General features: G+C 42.6%; 1 protein-coding gene across 1 annotated transcript in view; it reads right to left on the bottom strand.

The window, feature by feature from the left end:
* Positions 1-19,733, bottom strand: part of LOC138641943 (sodium channel protein type 5 subunit alpha-like) — a 476,947-nt gene that overhangs the window by 118,735 nt on the left and 338,479 nt on the right. The window lies entirely within an intron of this gene.

A 19,733-nucleotide genomic window follows, 5' to 3' on the forward strand; every position in this document is an offset into this window, starting at 1 on the left:
TAACAATTAATACAAATAATAAAGAAAGTAATAATACAAAGTAACTAGTGATAAGCGAAAATACTCATTACTCGAGATTTAGCGAGCACGCTCGGGTGTCCTCCAAGTATTTTTTAGTGCTCGGAGATTTAGTTTTCCTCACCTCAGCTGAATGATTTACATCTCTTAGCCAGCTTGATTACATGTGGAGATTCCCTAGCAACCAGGCAACCTCCACATGTACTTATGCTGGTTGACAGATGTAAATCATTCAGCTGAGGTGAGGAAAACTAAATCTCCGAGCACTAAAAAATACTCGGAGGACACCCCGAGCATGCTGGGGAAATCTCGACTAACGAGTATTTTTGCTTATCACTAAAAGTAACTTAACTAATCATAGAAATGCATAAAATGCAAAATTTCTAATTAACCATCAGTGATGGCCAACATTTCAAAAAAGAAGATACCATGCATCAAATGGAAAATCCAAATCATACAAGAAAAGTATTAGGGGCAAATGCAGAACATTTAGCCCTTTCGAGGTTCTATGTCACCAAAAGTAGATCACCATGTTTCTGAGGAGAGATACCTTCAGCACAGGCCTCATTCAGACTTCCTTATTTTACGTTTGTGAAAAAAAAAATATTTTCATTATTGTATGGCCTTCGTGTCAGTTTTTACCATCAATGTTTCATCAATGATTTTCTTATATGCTAAAATAAAATAAAATTGCAAAGCTTCCCTACTCATTGCAATGTTAAAGACAGCACATGGATGGCATCCATGAGCTGTCCATAATCTTCATGGAGCCATATACTTTAGTAAGTGATTTTGACCCTTGATTCGGATCATGTCTCCATAATTTTTTTGGACATTTATTCTGTAACAAAACACAGACATGTGAATAGCACCATGGACTATAATGGATACATACCTCATCCATGAAAAATATGGAAAGAATATTTACGTGACAAACGGACATCTGAATGAGGCCTTTGGGTATGTGCAGACTGAGTTTTTTTTAGGCGGTTTTAGAGCACTGGACACTCAACAAAAACTCTCCAAATCCTTTAAAAAAAAAAACCCTCAAAAATACTCAAAAACTTGAAGGTTTTGCTGAATTTTTGTTCCCAAAACCCAGCAAAAAAAATATGTACACAGCATCGTCATTATGACAATGCTGTGCCCAATGTTCATTTTATGGTGTTCTTTTATGCCACTTTTTCAGGTGGATTCTGGGTGCAATCCACCGGAAAAAGACACTGTGTGCACATAACCGTAGCGTGTGGATGGTACAGCCGTACTATAAAAGCTAAAATGGAGCTTTATTACTGCTTGCTGTGAATTTCAATAAATGACCATTCTTCTATCACGTAATATTTTTATTCATACATAAATGGACACTGTCATTTGAACAAACGAAATCAATAGTACAAGTGAATACAAGAAATATAATGGTTATTAGAGAAAGAAATGTTTTTTTCCTCCGCTTATAAGTGACTTCTCTATGTTCCAATCTTCTAAATTCATCAATTGTTTTGTCTACAGCTTCCTTTTGCAGATTCCATAAAAATGTATATTTTGTAAGGTAAGATGATGGACACCATAATGGAAACCTGACAGTCCTTATTATAGTATATAGGATCTGTCAGGCCCTATTGGTGCGTGCTATATGACAGATCCTGTCACAGCCAGTACATTCATTGCTCTGCCCTATGAAGGAGCAGAACATTGGGAATATTAAAGCAGGTGTGAACATAGCTTTAGAAAGAAGTATATGAATAGGAGGAGAAATATGAAAGGAGGAGGGAGTAGCAGAGAGAAAGAAAGACACCAAGAGATACACTGAGATGTTGCTGCTGCTTCCTAGTAAGTGTTTTATCTCACCGCAGTGCTAAATTCGCATCTCTACTGTTTAGAACTGCTGTCCTCATTGCTGCTGCTTCTGGACATGTGCAACAGAGAGATAAGGGATCAAGATATTCTCTTTATGTACTATGTATAGAAAACATCACATCTTGTCTCTATGCACTAGCTCAATGAAAACGGACATTTAAAGGGAACCTGTCACCCCCAAAATCGAAGGTGAGCTAAGCCCACCAGCATCAGGGGCTTATCTACAGCATTCTGTAATGTTGTAGATAAGCACTCGATGTATCCTGAAAGATGAGAAAAAGAGGTTAGACTATACTCACCCAGGGGCGTTCCCGCTGCGGTCCAATCCGATGTATGTCGCGATCTGGTCCAGGGCCTCCCATCTTCTTACGATGAAGTCCTCTTCTGGTCTTGATTGCGTTAAAGTCATAAAGAGATCCTATATGGATTAAGGAACCCCCATAACAAGATACTACTGCTATAGCATCTGGCGTAGCACCCCATCACTCTCTTTCTTGGTCAAATAGCCCTTACACAGCCTGGAGGTGTGTTTGAGGTCATTGTCCTGTTGAAAAATAAATGATGGTCCAACTAAACGCAAACTGGATGGAATAGCATGCCGCTGCAAGATACTGTGGTAGCCATGCTAGTTCAGTATGCCTTCAATTTTGAATAAATCCCCAACAGTGTCACCAGCAAAGCACCCCCACACCATCACACCTCATCCTCCATGCTTCACGATGGGAACCAGGCATGTAGAGTCCATCCGTTCACCTTTTCTGCATCGCACAAAGACACGGTGGTTGGAACCAAAGATTTCAAATTTTGACTCATCAGACTAAACCACAGATTTCCACTGGTCTAATGTCCATTCCTTGTGTTCTTCAGCCCAAACAAGTCTCTTCTGCTTGTTGCCTGTCCTTAGCAGTGGTTTCCTAGCAGCTATTTTACCACGAAGGCCTGCTGAACAAAGCCTCCTCTTAACAGTTGTTGTAGGATGTGTCTGCTGCTTAAAATCTGTGTGGCATTGACCTGGTCTCTAATCTGAGCTGCTGTTAACCTGCTATTTCTGAGGCTGGTGACTCGGATAAACATCTTCAGAAGCAGAGGTGACTCTTGGTCTTCCTTTCCTGGGTCGGTCCTCATATGAGCCAGTTTCTTTGTAGCGCTTTGATGGTTTTTGCCACTCCGCTAGAGGACACTTTCAACGTTTTCCCAATTTTTCAGACTGACTGACCTTCATTTCTTAAAGTAATGATGGTCACTCGTTTTTCTTTACTTAGCTGCTTTTTTCTTGCCATAATACAAATTCTAACAGTCTATTCAGCAAAAGGTGGCTACTTTGAAGAACCTAGACTATAAGACATAATTTTAGTTGTTTCACACTTTTTTGTTAAGTATATAATTCCACATGTGTTAATGCATAGTTTTGATGCCTTCAGCGTGAATGTACAATTTTCATAGTCATGAAAATACAGAAACATCTTTAAATGAGAAGGTGTGTCCAAACTTTTAGTCTGTACTGTAGATATTGATTTTTTTTTCATTAGCCATATTTTATTGTTTTGTTTTTATGTGTATTTTTCCTAGCAGTAATACCGTAATGTTTGGTAAAATAGTGAATGGAAGTTTTCATGCATTTTGTGTCAAATCAGTGCAGTTACCTAGAAGCGACACATGCTGTAGTCCAGAACGGATTATTCTCTTCTTCCATCATCACGAGTACATCACTCCCCAGCCTCTCAGCTTCCTATTTGTGGGTGGAGAGCTCCACCTAATTGACCATTGTGACCTACAGCATGGCTGCACTTTTGGCTTGAAATGTGCTCTGTCAGTTGAGACAGCTGTGCAGCATCAGAAAAGCGCAGGAGCTCGGAAACTGGACGGATCGCTTGCAAACTCTATGGCAAACAGTTTGCAAACAAAAACTCCTTGCCTAGAAAACCGGCCACCTCTGTAACTAATCAGTCTAACTTAAGCAACAAGAAGCACCCAACAGAGTTTAAAATCTTCATGATCGTGAGAACAGAGAGGATTTTTAACAACAGATAAGTTGCAAAGTTTTTTATTTTACAAGCAGTTCACCATTTACCAATTTCAGAAGATGGGACGTAGGGCCCGATTCATTAAAGATCTTGCGCCAGTATCATACATAAAAAGCTTTGAAAGTCCCATAATTTTGGCACAACTTGTGGCTATGCAAAATTATGTTATTCTTGATGGTCTCACACCATTTTCACCCAGCTTTCAACAAAGTGTGCAGAGCTGGGATGGGACAGGGGAAAATTCATGACAAGCATCACTGTTCGCTACACCACAAATCTTACTCCAGTAGGGACTAGAGAAGGATTAATGGTGAGGCACAAAGAAGTGCACACCACTCATCCAACACTCCTGAGTCATGAAGATATCTTACTCCAGCACATCTCCTACTTAAGATCAAGGTAAACAAAGCTGCTCTTGATGAATTGGGCATAAAATGTTTAACTGCACTGATAATTCCCTGTGCTATTGGTTACAATGAATGTAATCTATCTACCACTAAGTTGTTAATGCAGGATTTTATGACAATTTAGTGTATAGACCTTTAAAATGATGAAAATAATTGTTCTTCAACAGTTGGTGAAATACAGAACAACTGGTCAATGGGTCTAATGAAGGATAAAACCACATGTTGGTTTCCTGTAGCACATGTTTTATCACGGTGAGATGAAGTCATCATGAAATGTGCAGAATGAGTGGCACAAACAAGTAGGTGATGGAAGGGGACCTATCAACACTGTCAAAGGACTTCAGCACTGCACTCACATCCCACAGTTACGTCTCTAATGGAACAGATAGCAAAGTGTTGGAATGGAGTAACATAAGCTGCTGTGAGGAAGCTGCCAGGCAGGTGCGATGAAAGGACACTACAGCACTTTACAGGTAATCTACTATAAAAAGAACATGGAGGTGATGAGGAGCGGAGCAGGAGAAAACCATTCACATTTCACTTATATAAGTTTCCTTAAAGATCTTTGGTATTTCTCCCTTGTTGTAGAGGAAATGATGTCAAATGATTCTGCATCTTCACAATGTGATACACAAGGCACGGTGATCCCATGTCTCAGACGCTTAATGTGGAGGTCCTGAGAAATGATTCAGAGCCCAACACCTGCTAGATGCCATTTATAACAATGGTTGGGTCCCCACATTCACCAGACTATGGGTGCAACTACATTTTTAAAACTTTTTTTTTTTAAAGCAGCTGAAACATTTTATTTAGTTGGCCCCAAGATGGCACAACACAGCTAGAACTGCATTACGAGTATCACGTTTCTAGAAAGGACCTTGTCCAAGAACTCATCTCCTTTGTAAGACTCAGAGAAGGAATTCAGTTTAGCAAACAGACATATCCACGCTCTCATAACGGGTGTGCGGAAATCTGTGCAAGGGATAGTGCTTGTGTGGGTTCTCATACTTAGATCATTATAGGGTCAGGATGGGTTACACATGCTGGATGAGGGTCTCACCCCTTAAAAAAGTATAGTTGACTCACTCTCATTATCACTATGATTAATGTTCTGGAAGTAAATGTACTTAGTGAAATGGATATGGAAGCGAAATAGGTGATGGAACAGAGATGACCCAAAAGCAAGTAAGGGGCTATAGTGAAGGGTGTACCTTAGCTTAATGAGAGAAAGACAAAACAGTGAGGCTTAGCACTGACTCGCCTACAATTTGGACTAATTGTCCATATTCTACACCTTTACATGAAATATGTTGGGTTTACCCACATAAATTTAGGGTAGATCAGATATATTCCCTCCTGATCTTTAGTAATGAAATGATGTAACTCCAGCTTGTATCATACTAGGTTTTGCAATAATTTTATAACAACGTGCATCTACGACCTCCATATAATTATGTCAAACTCTGGTACCTAAAGTGGACTACAGATGACTTCAGACTTACTGTCAATGCTAAGTTAAAATGTATGATCATTAAATATATAAGACATCTACAAGCACATCTAGAACAAATCAATGTATGGCAGAGTCCTTTTTAAGTTGTCATAAACCACAATCAATGAAATCCGAATTTCAACAACAAGGGTCATGAAAATAGACAGTAATAAGAGGGATGAAGAGTTCTATTAGCTTTTCTTTTAGTGCATGTGACTAAGTATCTACCGTAGCTTCAAAGGGAAAAATACAAACACAGCAAAAATAGCCTCTAAGTACTTTTATAACACTGATGAGGTTAGTCCTAATGATCTGAAACCGCTATGGGTTTGCAATGTGCTATGCAGCAAAAAAGGATTTAATCACTGGAGGAAATCCTCCTTCTTTGCTGTATTGTGTGATACGTCCTGGACTTGGACAGTTCTGTCCGATGATCTTCATTGGAACAATGTGCTACAACATTTGGTGAGCTGACTCTCCTTTCCCCATTCCCTCCCTGCTGCTATGTGCCGTGGGTTCGAATCTGATCAAAGTTACATCTGTATAAGTTGCTATGTGTGGGTTTTTTTACGGTATTTACCCATTTTGCTAATATTCCATAATATTATATCGAAACTGACCATATAATGCTTCCAACATCTACATTAGATTGTTGTCCTCACTTTAACACAAACATTCCTAGCGCATTCATCGTACAATGTTATGTGAAATGATTGTAAAATGCCAATGACCTCCTTAATGGGAATCTGTCATTGGATCAACCGTCCTAAGCCGTCTATATGGGCGTGTAAGCTGAATAAAATAATACCTTGATATCTGTGATCCGATGTCTTATTACAGAAACATCCAAGTTTTTCTTATATGTAAGTGAGCTGCTCAGGACTATGGGCCGGACACTGATCTGGAAGAGAATCTGCCTCCAAGGATTACTGTAAAGGAAAGCGGGCGTTACCAGTGTGATGTGTAATGGTTCCCAGTGTTACCAGTGTGATGTGTGATGGTTCCCAGTGTTACCAGTGTGATGTGTAATGGCCGCTCTCTGCTCTCCTGATCTCACTGCAGAGCTGTGTGTGATTATACCTAACACATCTGCAGGTTCCTCTCAGCTTCAGCTTCCGTCTCACAGGCAGCAGCAATACAATAGTTTACGTAAGGAGAGCGTTTTAGGGGTCGACGCAAGGGGCCTTGCACATGTTGCCGAGGATGATCAAATCATGGGGGTCAGTCGGTTTCTGCTGACATCACGTCGACAAAGCAGCGGCTTCTCTTATGTTCTGCTCTGTTGATGGGTCCTCACTATTGATGTTAAGCTGTCTGATAGGAAGCTCCCTGCTGCCTAACTACGGGGAACCAGCTGTCAATTAGCTTGACGTTGGCAGTCACGCCTCAATGAAAGAGAGTTTTCTATTTTATGTTTACAGCTCTTTGCCTATGTGGCTAATTCTGCAGTGTGGTATTGGTAGTCAAACATATGCAGTGCTTACAAGCTCTTTTCTATTTAGCTTGTAAGCACTGCACTGAAGCTGACCAGGATTGCTGGGGTGCACTGTTAGCCCTGGATCTTAGCCAGCTTTTAGTGCCACTGTGCTTCCGATGCCGAAGATGCAAAGCTACCTCATATAGAAGAATTTTGAGAGTGCAATTTGTACGATCGGTGAAACACTGGTCTGAACTGTCAATAGATCAGGAGTACCTTATCCCTAGCAATCAGCAAGTATGGTGACTGGGGAGTACTGCGCTCCTGAAGAAAGCAGACAAAACAACCCACTTAAATAAGGATGAAGGGGAGAATTTATAACTCTCTTATCTTCTTTCTTCTGAGCTCCTCTTAGTTGATTTATAACTGCAAAGTTCAGCTCAGCTTTCATGTGGTCATAAATTAGATTAGAGGAGCTCAGAAGGAGAAAGATAAGTGTTATAAACTCTCACTGCTGCCATGATCAGCATACATAGCAGATTCTCAGTTAACTCATTGTTTACCAAGAGACAATGAAACACAGAGGCTATAGAAGGCAAACGGTGCAAAATTTTTAATAAAAACAACTTGATAAAATGATTTTTAGTTCCCCAAAACCATGCAAAGAATTAAAATAAAAGTGTCCATATCTTTTATAAGTAATTCAGACTACTATTTAGATTTAACAAACTAGAGCAAAGATACAGTTTGCTGCCCAATGATAATTAGGCCACTACCAGATGCAAGCAGAAGTAAGAATAGCCCTGAAGGTTTCTCACTCCTATTAGGGAAATCCTGATAAAATCCACTGACAATGATCCCATTCACTACAGTATATATTGACAGAAAAATATCTCATTTTATGAATCTATAATCATTTTCAAGAATTACCTAACCTATTAGAAGTCTATGTAATCCCACGAAAAAAAAAAAATGGAATATTATAAAAATTAACAACATTGTTTAATATCTGATAGTCGGCAAGCACCCTAAGCGGAGGCTGAATCACTATTGTTAAAAAGAGCAGATCAGGGAGGGTGGAAACATCCACAGCATCAGGGAGAATCTGCAGACACAACAATAGGAGCAGCACATGTATCGCTTGTGACTCATTATAGCAATATTGTCTTTACAATGAAGGGGGTAATAATAAAGTCAGAGACGGCAGGTACCGAGTTGCTGATCAGTTATCCTTATCAGTATAATTAAATGTTATAGTACATCTCGATTCACTGTAGGTGTTTCTGTTTTTGGCATAGATAAGGACAAATCTATAATGAGTTGATGCATCACATTTATCATTGATGCACCTGGAGTGATGTCAATCACTTCGATAACTAAAGAGTAAATGTAAGAACTAAAATAATAGTCAATGAATACAAATCATCTGTGCAGAATTCTAGGCTGAATTATATCAAAACGGACTTATTTAATTTTGGGATGTGCTGTTTCCATATTAGCAGATGCCAGTAATTCATCTAATGAACATTAATATTAGATTGGGTACTGTAGGTGACAGCAAATATATTCTACTGAAGAAATAAAATGACATAATGCTGATATAATAAGACTGGGTGCGCAAATTCTCTTTTAGTCTTTTAATGCATCACAATTAGAGATGAGAAAACTTGTTTGGAAAACGGTCACCAATCTCAAATTTAGCATGAATGTAGCTTATTCGGATTTGTGTTCGGATTGCTGAGCATTTTTCCTTAAAGTCTGCTAAATTAGGACGCAGTTCATTAAATGATTGTGTTTCCACTAATGCTTCTGTTAGGACTTTGGCAAGTATAGTGGTGCTGTATGATGAGCAGGGGAAAATGTGTTTTATGAGAGGAGGAGGTGGGGACAGGTCAGATGAGCGTCGGACTGTATTTTTTTATTAACTTAATGTGTGTACATTCTGGCAACCAATCAGGGTGCATAAAACATCCAAAACGTCCAGACACAAGGACTTCTGTCATTGGCTGCCAAAGTCCCATGTCCCTCTCCATATAAAAATCATATGGTTTCTGAAAGCTGATGTCCGTCGCAGTCCCACAATACCAGTTGCCCAGTCATCATTACTTCTCTAAGAAAGCTGAGTCTGCACTACACCAGCATGTTGCAAACAACATCACCCATTCCTTGAAATAACATCTATGTCTGCCAGGGTGCATTTCACCACTGACACCTGGACGAGAAAACATGGCCAGGGGCATTACATCTCACTGACTGGGCACTGGATGACTTTGGTGGCTGTGGAGGCAGGTGGGCAAGCGAATGCTCCACAAGTCTTGGTATCCCCAAGGCTTCCGGGACAAACCTCTGTATCTAACACTTCCTCCAGTGTTTATGTCTCCTCCACCTACTTTACGGCCTTCATCTGCACCCTCAACCTCTGCCTTAATGAGACACACATTCCAGAGAGAATCCTCCCCACCGCAGCCAGGACTCACCGCAATCTGGCAGTGTTTAAATTAATATGCCTAGGAGATCGTAGTCACACAGCTCATGAGTTCTGGACAGGTATACAGGCCGAATATGATCAATGGCTGTCTCTACTGAACCTGAAGGCTGTGTGCGATAATGGTGCAATCCTGGTGGTGGCCCTATGCTGGGGCAACCTCATACTGTACATGTGCCTTGCATGGCTCACTGCAGCAACTTGGTGCTACAGCAATTTTTCTGCCACTATCCCAGCCAGGATGTGCTGCTGCAGAAAGCTTGCATCACTACAGAGGTCTTTTGGCCAATCGGTTAACCATTTGATATGCGATGTGCTGACATGGTCGAATTCCAGTCTCCACATGTTGCAACAACTGTGGCACTAGCGGCAAACCCTTGTGCAATGTGTCCTTTTGCATAGCCTGAGCCAACGTAGCACGGACGTGGTGCGCAGATGAAGGACTTCTGCACCCTTCTGCACAGTTTCGAAATAACTATTAAGATAGTTAGCGCTAACGATGTCATCATCAGCATCACTATTCAGGTCATCTACATCCTGGAGCACACTTTGGACTGTCATTGCACAGGCGGGTGTCATGGGAAGGTGGATTACAGCGATCGAGGGGGCTCATGGTACCAGATAAACGGTTAGTGAAGCTGCAGGAGCCAAGGAACAAGTGAAGGCGGAGGAGGAGGAAGAGGGGATGGACGTGCAACAGTCAAGACATGAAGAGGATAATGATCTCCTCTTTCTTGTCCATGGTTTGCTGGAAGGGATGGAGAAAGCAATTTACCCTGCCACCAATACACCATGGACTTGGACCTCATGGAAGCACCCGACACCTGAGTGCCTACTTGCTGCACTATCTGCAGCATGATGACTGTATTGTTAGGATTAGAAATAGTGCTGACTACTGGGGTGTCACTCTTTTAGGTCCACGGTACAAGAATAAATTTTGCCAGATACTTCCCTCCCTGAAAAGGGACACGCGCATGCGGGAGTATCAAAACACACTTGTAGACAATCTTAAGAGTGGTTTTCCCCAAGACAGCAATGAAGCAAACAGTGTGCATCTTAGCTATAGACTTCCAACACTGGGAATGTCGAGTCATCATTGCAAAAACATTAGCAGCAGCAGCACTGTATGTTGCAAAAGCAATTTCTGTGAGTCGCTTCACACATTTTTTAGATCAGCCCGTGCACAAGCAGAACAGAGTACAAGTACAAGTCTGACACACTGTGAATGACTGAACAGGATGATGGAGGAGTATCTCAAATTCAATATCAATGCCATGAGGAGAAATTTTGACCCTTTTGCATTTTGGTAATCAAAAATGGAAGAATGGCCTGAGATCACCAGTCACGCCATGGAAGTTTTGTCATGCCCGGAAGCCAGCTTTCTTTCAGAATGTGTCTTAAGCGCTGCTGTATGTCTTAAAGGATAAGTGCATCTGGATGTCCCTTGACAGTGTAGACCGCCCAACTTTCATCAAGATGAACAAGTCATGGATCTCCAATTACTTTTGCACTCCAGTCGTAGACTGGGCAGACAAGGCGATGATGTAGATTTTAGCATGCTGCATTGATCTTGCGGTATTGCAGTCTTTGACACCTTTGTCATGGCTTCTGTGCTGATGTTACTAATAATTTTTGGAAATGTTGAGACTCCAATTTGGGTCTCCATCTGGTGGGTTGCCTGTAGTGGAAGGTGTGTCAGAGGCCCATTATACTATTTCTACTCTGGGGAAATTGATGCCACTTTACTGGTGTGTACCAATAATTTTTGAAACGTGAAGACTCCAAGCTGGTCTCCTTCATGTGTGTTACCTGTAGCAATAGGGCTCTCACACCAGCAGGCCTGCACTTACTTTCAGTCAACTACCTGTGTTACTATCCTTAAGTGTTTATAACAATAGTAGTCTACGAAGCTGATAATTGTGCCACCTGAGTTTGGCTGAGCAGAAAAGCAGTTTGAGTTGTTGCATGAGGTATCAGGGCTCCCAGAACAACAGGCTTGCACTGGTCCCTCACCCATCTCGTCTTAATTTAAACTTAAATTGAAAGCTCTAAATGCTGGCCCAGACCCTGATACCTCGTGCATAGCTCATGGCTAACTGCTGCTGTGCCGTTATCAAATTTATACTGTGGGTGAATTGTTCAGTCAACTACCTGTGTTACTATCCTTACATTTTTTCTACAAATAGTAGTCTACGAAACTGTTGTTTGTTGCATCTTAGTGTGGCTTAGCAAAAATCTAGTTTGAGCTGTTGTATGAGGTATCAGGGCTCTCAGCATAGCAGGCTTACACATGTCCCTCACTCACCTCATCTTAATTTAAACTTAAATTCAAAGCTCTAATTGCTGGCCCAGACCCTGATACCACATACATGACCCATGGCTGACTGGTGCTGTGCCATTATTATTATTATTATTATTGCATTATTGCTGTGCCTCTGGGACCTGTACCTATCATAAGAATGGGACCCTGTCTTACACTACCGTATATTGAAAGGTGGGCACGCATGCCTTGTGGAAGTTTCACCTTTCGATTTGTGGCTATGCAAGATAGTGCCCCATTCTTAAACTAGGCATTTATGATATATCATAAATGTCTGAGATGGTCATACCCCTGAGGACCTTACACTTTTGTTGGCATTTTAAATTGGTCACATCATGGAATAGTGGCTGCATAGCTGAATAATACATTTTTTTTTTACATTTCTCATCTCTGTTGCACCGATATTAGTTAATAAAGTTTAGATTTTAATTTAAGACCAAGGGGCGTTAGCAGAGACTCATCTCAGAGTTTCTACGCTTTCTCTGTATGACATTGACTAATCACAAGCAGGAGGCGTCAGGCAGGGGGAAAAAGAACACGCCCTCAGAAAATGTAATTTGGAATATATTCTGAAGGCTATATTCACAAGTCCATTTTTCACTTCAATCCTCAGTCTGACCAAGATCTTGACCTCAATGAACAGCTTTATCTATGTGAGTCGCTCGCCAGGATTGTGGGGTACCCAGTAGCGGGTCCTGTATTCACAGGGGGATGTCACGGTGGTAACCCGGTCCGTGGCCCTGGGCGCCCATGTAAAAGGGGTATTGTTTACAGTTTGTGCTCGTGACGCCACCAGTGGTATTCAGTTAGAAGGGACCGACGCTGCTTCAAGGGGTCCTCTGGGGTGATGTTATGGCAGCTAGATGTTATAACTTCCCACAGGTGAAGTATAATCCCAGGGCTCCCGGTGTGTAGATGGAAGATGGTCAATAGTGCAGTAAAGAATGAGGACACAGGTTTGCAGTCTCTTTACCTGACTTACTGAAGACTTCAGGCAGCCACAGGCCAGGGCACCAGATCACAGGACAGGAAGGGTCCAGCCGGCATGGAAGCAAATTCAGAGTCCCCTTTACCAGGTGGAGTTAAAAGCCTTCCTCATAGCGTGGTGGTGTTGTAGTCCCTTACTGCCTATGGCTTCTGATAAGGTCCTCACAGTTCTCTCTGTTCTCTATAAAGGTGGGACATAAATCCATATGGCAGGTGACTAGAGCCATTTTAAAGGATCTCTATCACGACCCGGGCTCTATGTGTCACTGTGCTTCCTGGGTGTTAGGGCAGACAGGTGATGTGTAATCAGCTGTCCTGCCGGTTTCTGCTGTCAGTCTTAGAGTCTCTCACAACCTCGGTGTTCCGGCTACCGGTAACCTGCGCCAGCCAGGGAGGTAGGTAATTCATTGCTCTGCTCAACTGGTGTTCCATCTCCTGTGCTTCGCTCTCCCACATGCTCACTACAATCTGTTCGGCTGTCGGTATCATCTCTGTCCAGGAGCTGCAGCAGTTTCTCGTGGCTGCACGGCTACTCATACGTCCTTCCTGCCTCAGACTGCTCCAGTCTGCTGTCTGGCACTATCTGGCTAACTTTCCCTCCAAACCACAATATATCTCTATATGCAGGGGAGTCACCTAGAAAATAGGATCAAAAGCTCCGCCTTGTGGCCTGGAGTGTGAACATGACCCATCTTCTGTGTCTAGCTATTGCCCGATATCTCTTCTCCCTTATGCCTCCAAATTACTGGAGCAACACGTCCATCTTGAACTGTCCTCCCACCTCTCCTCCTGCTCCCTCTTTGATCGGTTACAATCTGGCTTCCGTCCCCATCACTTAACTGAAAGTGCCCTAACTAAAGTCACCAATGACCTACTAACTGCCAGGAGCAAGTGTCACTACTCTGTCCTCCTTCTCCTGGACCTGTCTTCTGCCTTCGACACTGTGGACCACTCCCTTCTGTTACAGATCCTCTCATCTCTTGGCATCACAGACTTGGTCCTATCCTGAATCTCGTCATATCTGAGAGACCGAACATTCAGTGTCTCCCTCCACCACACCACCTCCTCACTTTGCCCCTTGTCAATCGGTGTTCCCGAAGGCTATGTTCTAGGACCCCTACTCTTCTCCATCTACACTTTTGTCATTGGACAGCTCATAGAATCCCACGGTATGCAGTACCATCTCTACGCCGATGACATGCAGATCTACCTATCCGGACCTGACCTCACCTCCTTACTTACCAAAATCCCGCACTGTCTGTCTGCTATTTCAGCCTTCTTTTCTGCTCGCTTTCTACAACTGAACATGGACAAAACAGAATTCATCATCTTTCCTCCATCTCACTCTACCCCTCCACCAGACCTATCCATCAATGTCAATGGCTGCTCACTTTCCCCAGTCCCACATGCCCGATGCCTCAGGGTGATCCTCGACTCTGCCCTCTCTTTCAAGCCACATATCTAAGCCCTTGCCTCCTCCTGCCGTCTCAAACTCAAAAATATTTCCCAGATCCGCGCATTTCTTGATCGCGACACCACAAAAACACTAGTGCATGCCCTTATCATCTCCCGCCTTGACTACTGCAACCTCCTACTCTCTGGATTCCCCTCTAGCACTCTGGCACTACTCCAATCCAACCTACACTCTGCTGCCCGACTAATCTACCTGTCTCCCTGCTATTCCCCAGCCTCTCCCCTATGCCAAGCCCTTCACTGGCTTCCTATCACCCAGAGACTCCAGTTCAAAACCCTCACAATGACATACAAAGCCATCCACAACCTATCTCCTCCATACATCTGTGAAATGGTCTCCCAGTACCTACCTACACGCAACCTCCGATCCTCTCAAGACCTCCTTCTCTACTCCTCTCTCATTTCTTCTTCCCACAACCGCATCCAAGACTTCTCCCTTGCTTCCCACATACTCTGGAACTCTCTACCCCAACACATCAGACTCTCGCCTACCATAGAAACCTTCAGAAAGAACCTGAAAACTCACCTCTTCCGACAAGCCTACAGTCTGCAGTTATCTCAACCTACCGAACTGCCGCACAACCAGCTCTACCCTCTCCTAGTGTATTCTCACCCATCCCCTGCAGACTGTGAGCCCTCGCGGGCAGGGTCCTCCCTCCTTATGTACCCGTGTGCCTTGTTTTTTGCTCATGTTTAATGTATTTGTCTATATTTGCCCCATATTCACATGTAAAGCGCCATGGAATAAATGGCGCTTTTAAAACGTATAATAAAAATAATGTTTGTGTTCCCTGGTGAGAGTTATCCTTCATCGCTTCCCAGCGTGACATCACTCTCCATGTGAGGAAAGCAATGCCACTGTGACGACCAGGACCCTGAGGCGTCACATATGCCTACCAGTAAATCCACAAACCGTCCAGACATTATTACTTTTCATGGGCAGGAGAATATTGACATGTGAAAGCAGCCTAATGTTATGGCTAATTCCAATAAACCGTGCAAAACTGGATCCATTGATAGATCTTCTTTGATTGCTAATGGACTGATGGCAGATTGTATCAGTTCTTCAGTGTTTTACATAGGATCAGATGCCAAAGTAAAATTAGACTTTACAAACAAAAAGTTGAAAAGTAGATATATTAGTGGAGCGCCTGCCAGGGCCTTGGGGATACTCGGTAACGCGCCGGTTCTTAAAGGTGATGTGTCATGGCAGCAGTGACCCAGTCTGTGGCCCTGGGTGTCCAATAAAATGGGAATAAAGGGGAAATAAAGTTTATAAAGTAATGTTCGTGACACCACCTGTGGTACTCGGCAAATGTGAAATGTTAGCCGATGCTGCTTGAAGAGACCGCTGGGGCTGATGGTGATGCAGTAGAGTTGGTACAGCTCACCACAGGCAGAGCTTTAGTCCCAGGGCACTTAGGTACTTAGTAGTAGCTGTGGTGCAGGGTGGAGGGTGCAGTAAATAAGTGTGAGGACACAGCGGGGTGCAGTTTCCAAAGCTTTACTCACAGTTCTTTGTTGCCCCAGCCTGGGTGCTGTGTCCTCGAGGTCTGTGGTCCAGCCAGCTCTCAAGCAAGTTGAGTGTACTTTCCAGAACCCTCTTTCATATGTCCTTTCCTGGCCGTCTCTCTGCTCTGGCTTCGCCTCTCCTGCCCTGCGCCTGCCACACAGTATCCCAAGCCAGAAGCTGCGGATCTTGTCGGGCGGTGTGCGCTGAATCCCCCTGGATCCTATATGGCTTCCTTTTCAGTGAATGTGTGCAGATGTGGCTGGGGCACATACGGATACCACAGCCTCCAGTTAGCTAGCTGAGTCTTTAGTTTCTCCACTAGAATGGGGCCGGTCCCATGACTGTGACCTGGTCCCTCCACTGACCACGCCGGTGGATACAGGCCCCATGGATGGATCTCTCAATATCCATGCCCCTAGGACCCATTCCTTCTCTTCTTTCTTTAGCTTCACTTTCCTTCAGTTCACTCTTTTTGGGAACCCCTTTCTCTCTGTCTTGTTCCTTCTTCCTGCAGACTCACTGTCTGACAGGAGCTGCAGACCCTCACTTCTGCTCAGCTCCACTCCGCTCATCAACTCTCTAACTTTCTAGATCTTTCCTGTCTCTTGCTTACTAAGCTCCTCCCCTACTCGACCTACCCCACCCACTCCTCCAACACCCTTTCCTATCCAGCCTGAGACAAGACCTTCCTCCCTTAGGGTACGTCCAGGTGTCCTGACTGAATTGTCTAGAGTTGGAAGCAGGTGTAGGGTTCTGTGCCGTGCCCCCTCCTTACCTCAGAGCGGAATACCACACCTCTGGATGAGGTGCAGTACTCTGTGGTGACTGGTCCCTCAGGGGCACCACATTAGCTGTGTTCCTAGATGAAAGAAACGATTTTGCAAGTACCACCTAGAAGACGAAGCAACTCTATAAGTCAATGAAGAGTCTATTGGGAATCTATCTAACTCTCCTAGGGTTACAAGCGAGACAGTTTTTGTGCATACTTTCTCCCTTCAAGAATCCATAGTTAGCTTTCATCTTTATGGAGAACCAGTTCTTCCCTCATGGTGCCTGTACAGAGGCACACAGAATCCCTACGGCTCTTCAATATGAAGTTAGCAGCACATGCCTCTATACGGTTCCTTTTAGCTGATGTATCTGGAATACTTCACCTGATTATCTATGCTCAATCCCTGAATGTTTTGCGGCAGTCAGACAGCCATAAAACATGCAGTTGCGGGGACTTGAACATATTTTTCGGGCACGCCAAAGACACTCGGTTAGCACCCGACCATGCTCGTATAACATATTATCGAAGCACATTTGCTCATCATTGCTAATGCTCAGGTATTGGCAAATTCAAAAGTCATACATAGGTATTACCTGGCTACGTACACTTTTATGGTCCTGAATTGAGGCTCCATATGGTATTGGGAATGGGATGATTTATTTGATCCTCTTCACAGATTAAAGAATGAAGGATTTCTTATTGCTATTTACACAGTTCTAGAAAATTGGTGATTATAGAAATAGTCCTACATTCCGTAGAAAGCCACACTTCTACGTCTTCACCGAGCAGCTATTAAGCCCCCTATGAAGCTTGTTTACTCATTTGTTTTAGCTACTCAGAAAGGAGCAGCTGACAGGATGTATCATAGATGAAACAGCACACCTGCTGCAAGGAACACAAGAGACGCACAGGAAATAGCCCACCCGCCTCTTGTTTGTGATGAGTGGATGCACGCGGGACTGATAGACACTGAAACCCACTTCTGTCAAGTAGCCCACCCAAAAGTCACACACACATTCAGGGTCAAGGTCATAAAAGAATCTTATCATCCTGTGTATGATGGTATTTAAATTCTAAAAGTCCCTAGCTTGGAAAGTACACTGATTAAACAAGCAACAGAACCAGTGCCCGACACCACAGCTGTCACTAAGATCACTCAAGAAGAGAGGAAATATTGCAATCATCAAACAGTATAAGATTCTCATACTATATCAGCTTTGGTAGACGCTTGTGCCTGTATTTTTCCACTTCTGTAGATAAGAAAAACAAAGCAAATTTAGGGAAAGGCAAATCCCAAATTTTATATTTCAGAACACTACCCCAAAAAAAGGGAATCTGTCTTCATTTTCTATTACTTACATAACAATGACAATAGTAAAGTAATACATTAAAGGAAAGGTAGCGCTTTTGTAGATCATTAATAAATCAATGTAATGTAGCATAACATGCTGTTATAACCAAGTTTTGAATGCATTTGAAACATATTTTGTGTGTTATAGGAGTTTAACCCCTTTACCCCCAAGGGTGGTTTGCACGTTAATGACCGGGCCAATTTTTACAATTCTGACCACTGTCCCTTTATGAGGTTATAACTCTGGAACGCTTCAATGGATTCCAGTGATTCTGACATTGTTTTCTCGTGACATATTGTACTTCATGACAATGGTAAAAATTCTTTGATAGTACTTGCGTTTATTTGTGAAAAAAATGGAAATTTGGCGAAAATTATGAAAAGTTCGCAATTTTCCAACTTTGAATTTTTATGCAATTAAATCACAGATATATGTCCCACAAAATACTTAATAAGTAACATTTCCCACATGTTTACTTTACATCAGCACAATTTTGGAACCAAAATTATTTTTTGGTAGGGAGTTATAAGGGTTAAAAGTTGACCAGCAATTTCTCATTTTTACAACACCATTTTTTTTTAGGGACCACATCTCATTTGAAGTCATTTTGAGGGGTCTATATGATAGAAAATACCCAAGTGTGACACCATTTTAAAAACTGCACCCCTCATGGTGCTCAAAACCATATTCAAGAAGTTTATTAACCCTTCTGGTGCTTCACAGGAATTTTTGGAATGTTTAAATAAAAATGAACATTTAACTTTTTTTCACAAAAAATTTAATTCAGCTCCAATTTGTTTTATTTTACCAAGGGTAACAGGAGAAAATGGACCACAAAAGTTGTTGTACAATTTGTCCTGAGTACACCGATACCCCATATGTGGGGGTAAACCACTGTTTGGGCGCATGACAGAGCTCGGAAGCGAAGGAGCGCCATTTGACTTTTCAATGCAAAATTGACTGGAATCGAGATGGGACACCATGTTGCGTTTGGAGAGCCCCTGATGTGCCTAAACATTGAAACCCCCCACAAGTGACAACATTTTGGAAAGTAGACCCCCTAAGGAACTTATCTAGAGGTGTGGTGAGCACTTTGACCCACCAAGTGCTTCACAGAACTTTATAATGCAGAACCGTAAAAATAAAAAATCATATTTTTTCACAAAAATTATCTTTTCGCCCCCAATTTTTTATTTTCCCAAGGGTAAGAGAAGAAATTGGACCGCAAAAGTTGTTGTACAATTTGTCCTGAGTACGCTGATACCCCATATGTGGGGGTAAACCACTGTTTGGGCGCATGGGAGAGCTCGGAAGGGAAGGAGCGCCGTTTGACTTTTCAATGCAAAATTGACAGGAATTGAGATGGGACGCCATGTTGCGTTTGGAGAGCCACTGATGTGCCTAAACATTGAAACCCCCCACAAGTGACAGCATTTTGGAAAGTAGACTCCCTAAGGAACTTATCTAGATGTGTGGTGAGCGCTTTGACCCACCAAGGGCTTCACAGAAGTTTATAATGCAGAGCCGTAAAAATAAAACAAAAATTTTTTCCCACAAAAATTATTTTTTAGCCCCCAGTTTTGTATTTTCCCGAGGGTAACAGGAGAAATTGGACC

The sequence above is a fragment of the Ranitomeya imitator genome, chromosome 6, assembly GCF_032444005.1.
Source record: "Ranitomeya imitator isolate aRanImi1 chromosome 6, aRanImi1.pri, whole genome shotgun sequence".
NCBI classification, from domain to species: domain Eukaryota; kingdom Metazoa; phylum Chordata; class Amphibia; order Anura; family Dendrobatidae; genus Ranitomeya; species Ranitomeya imitator.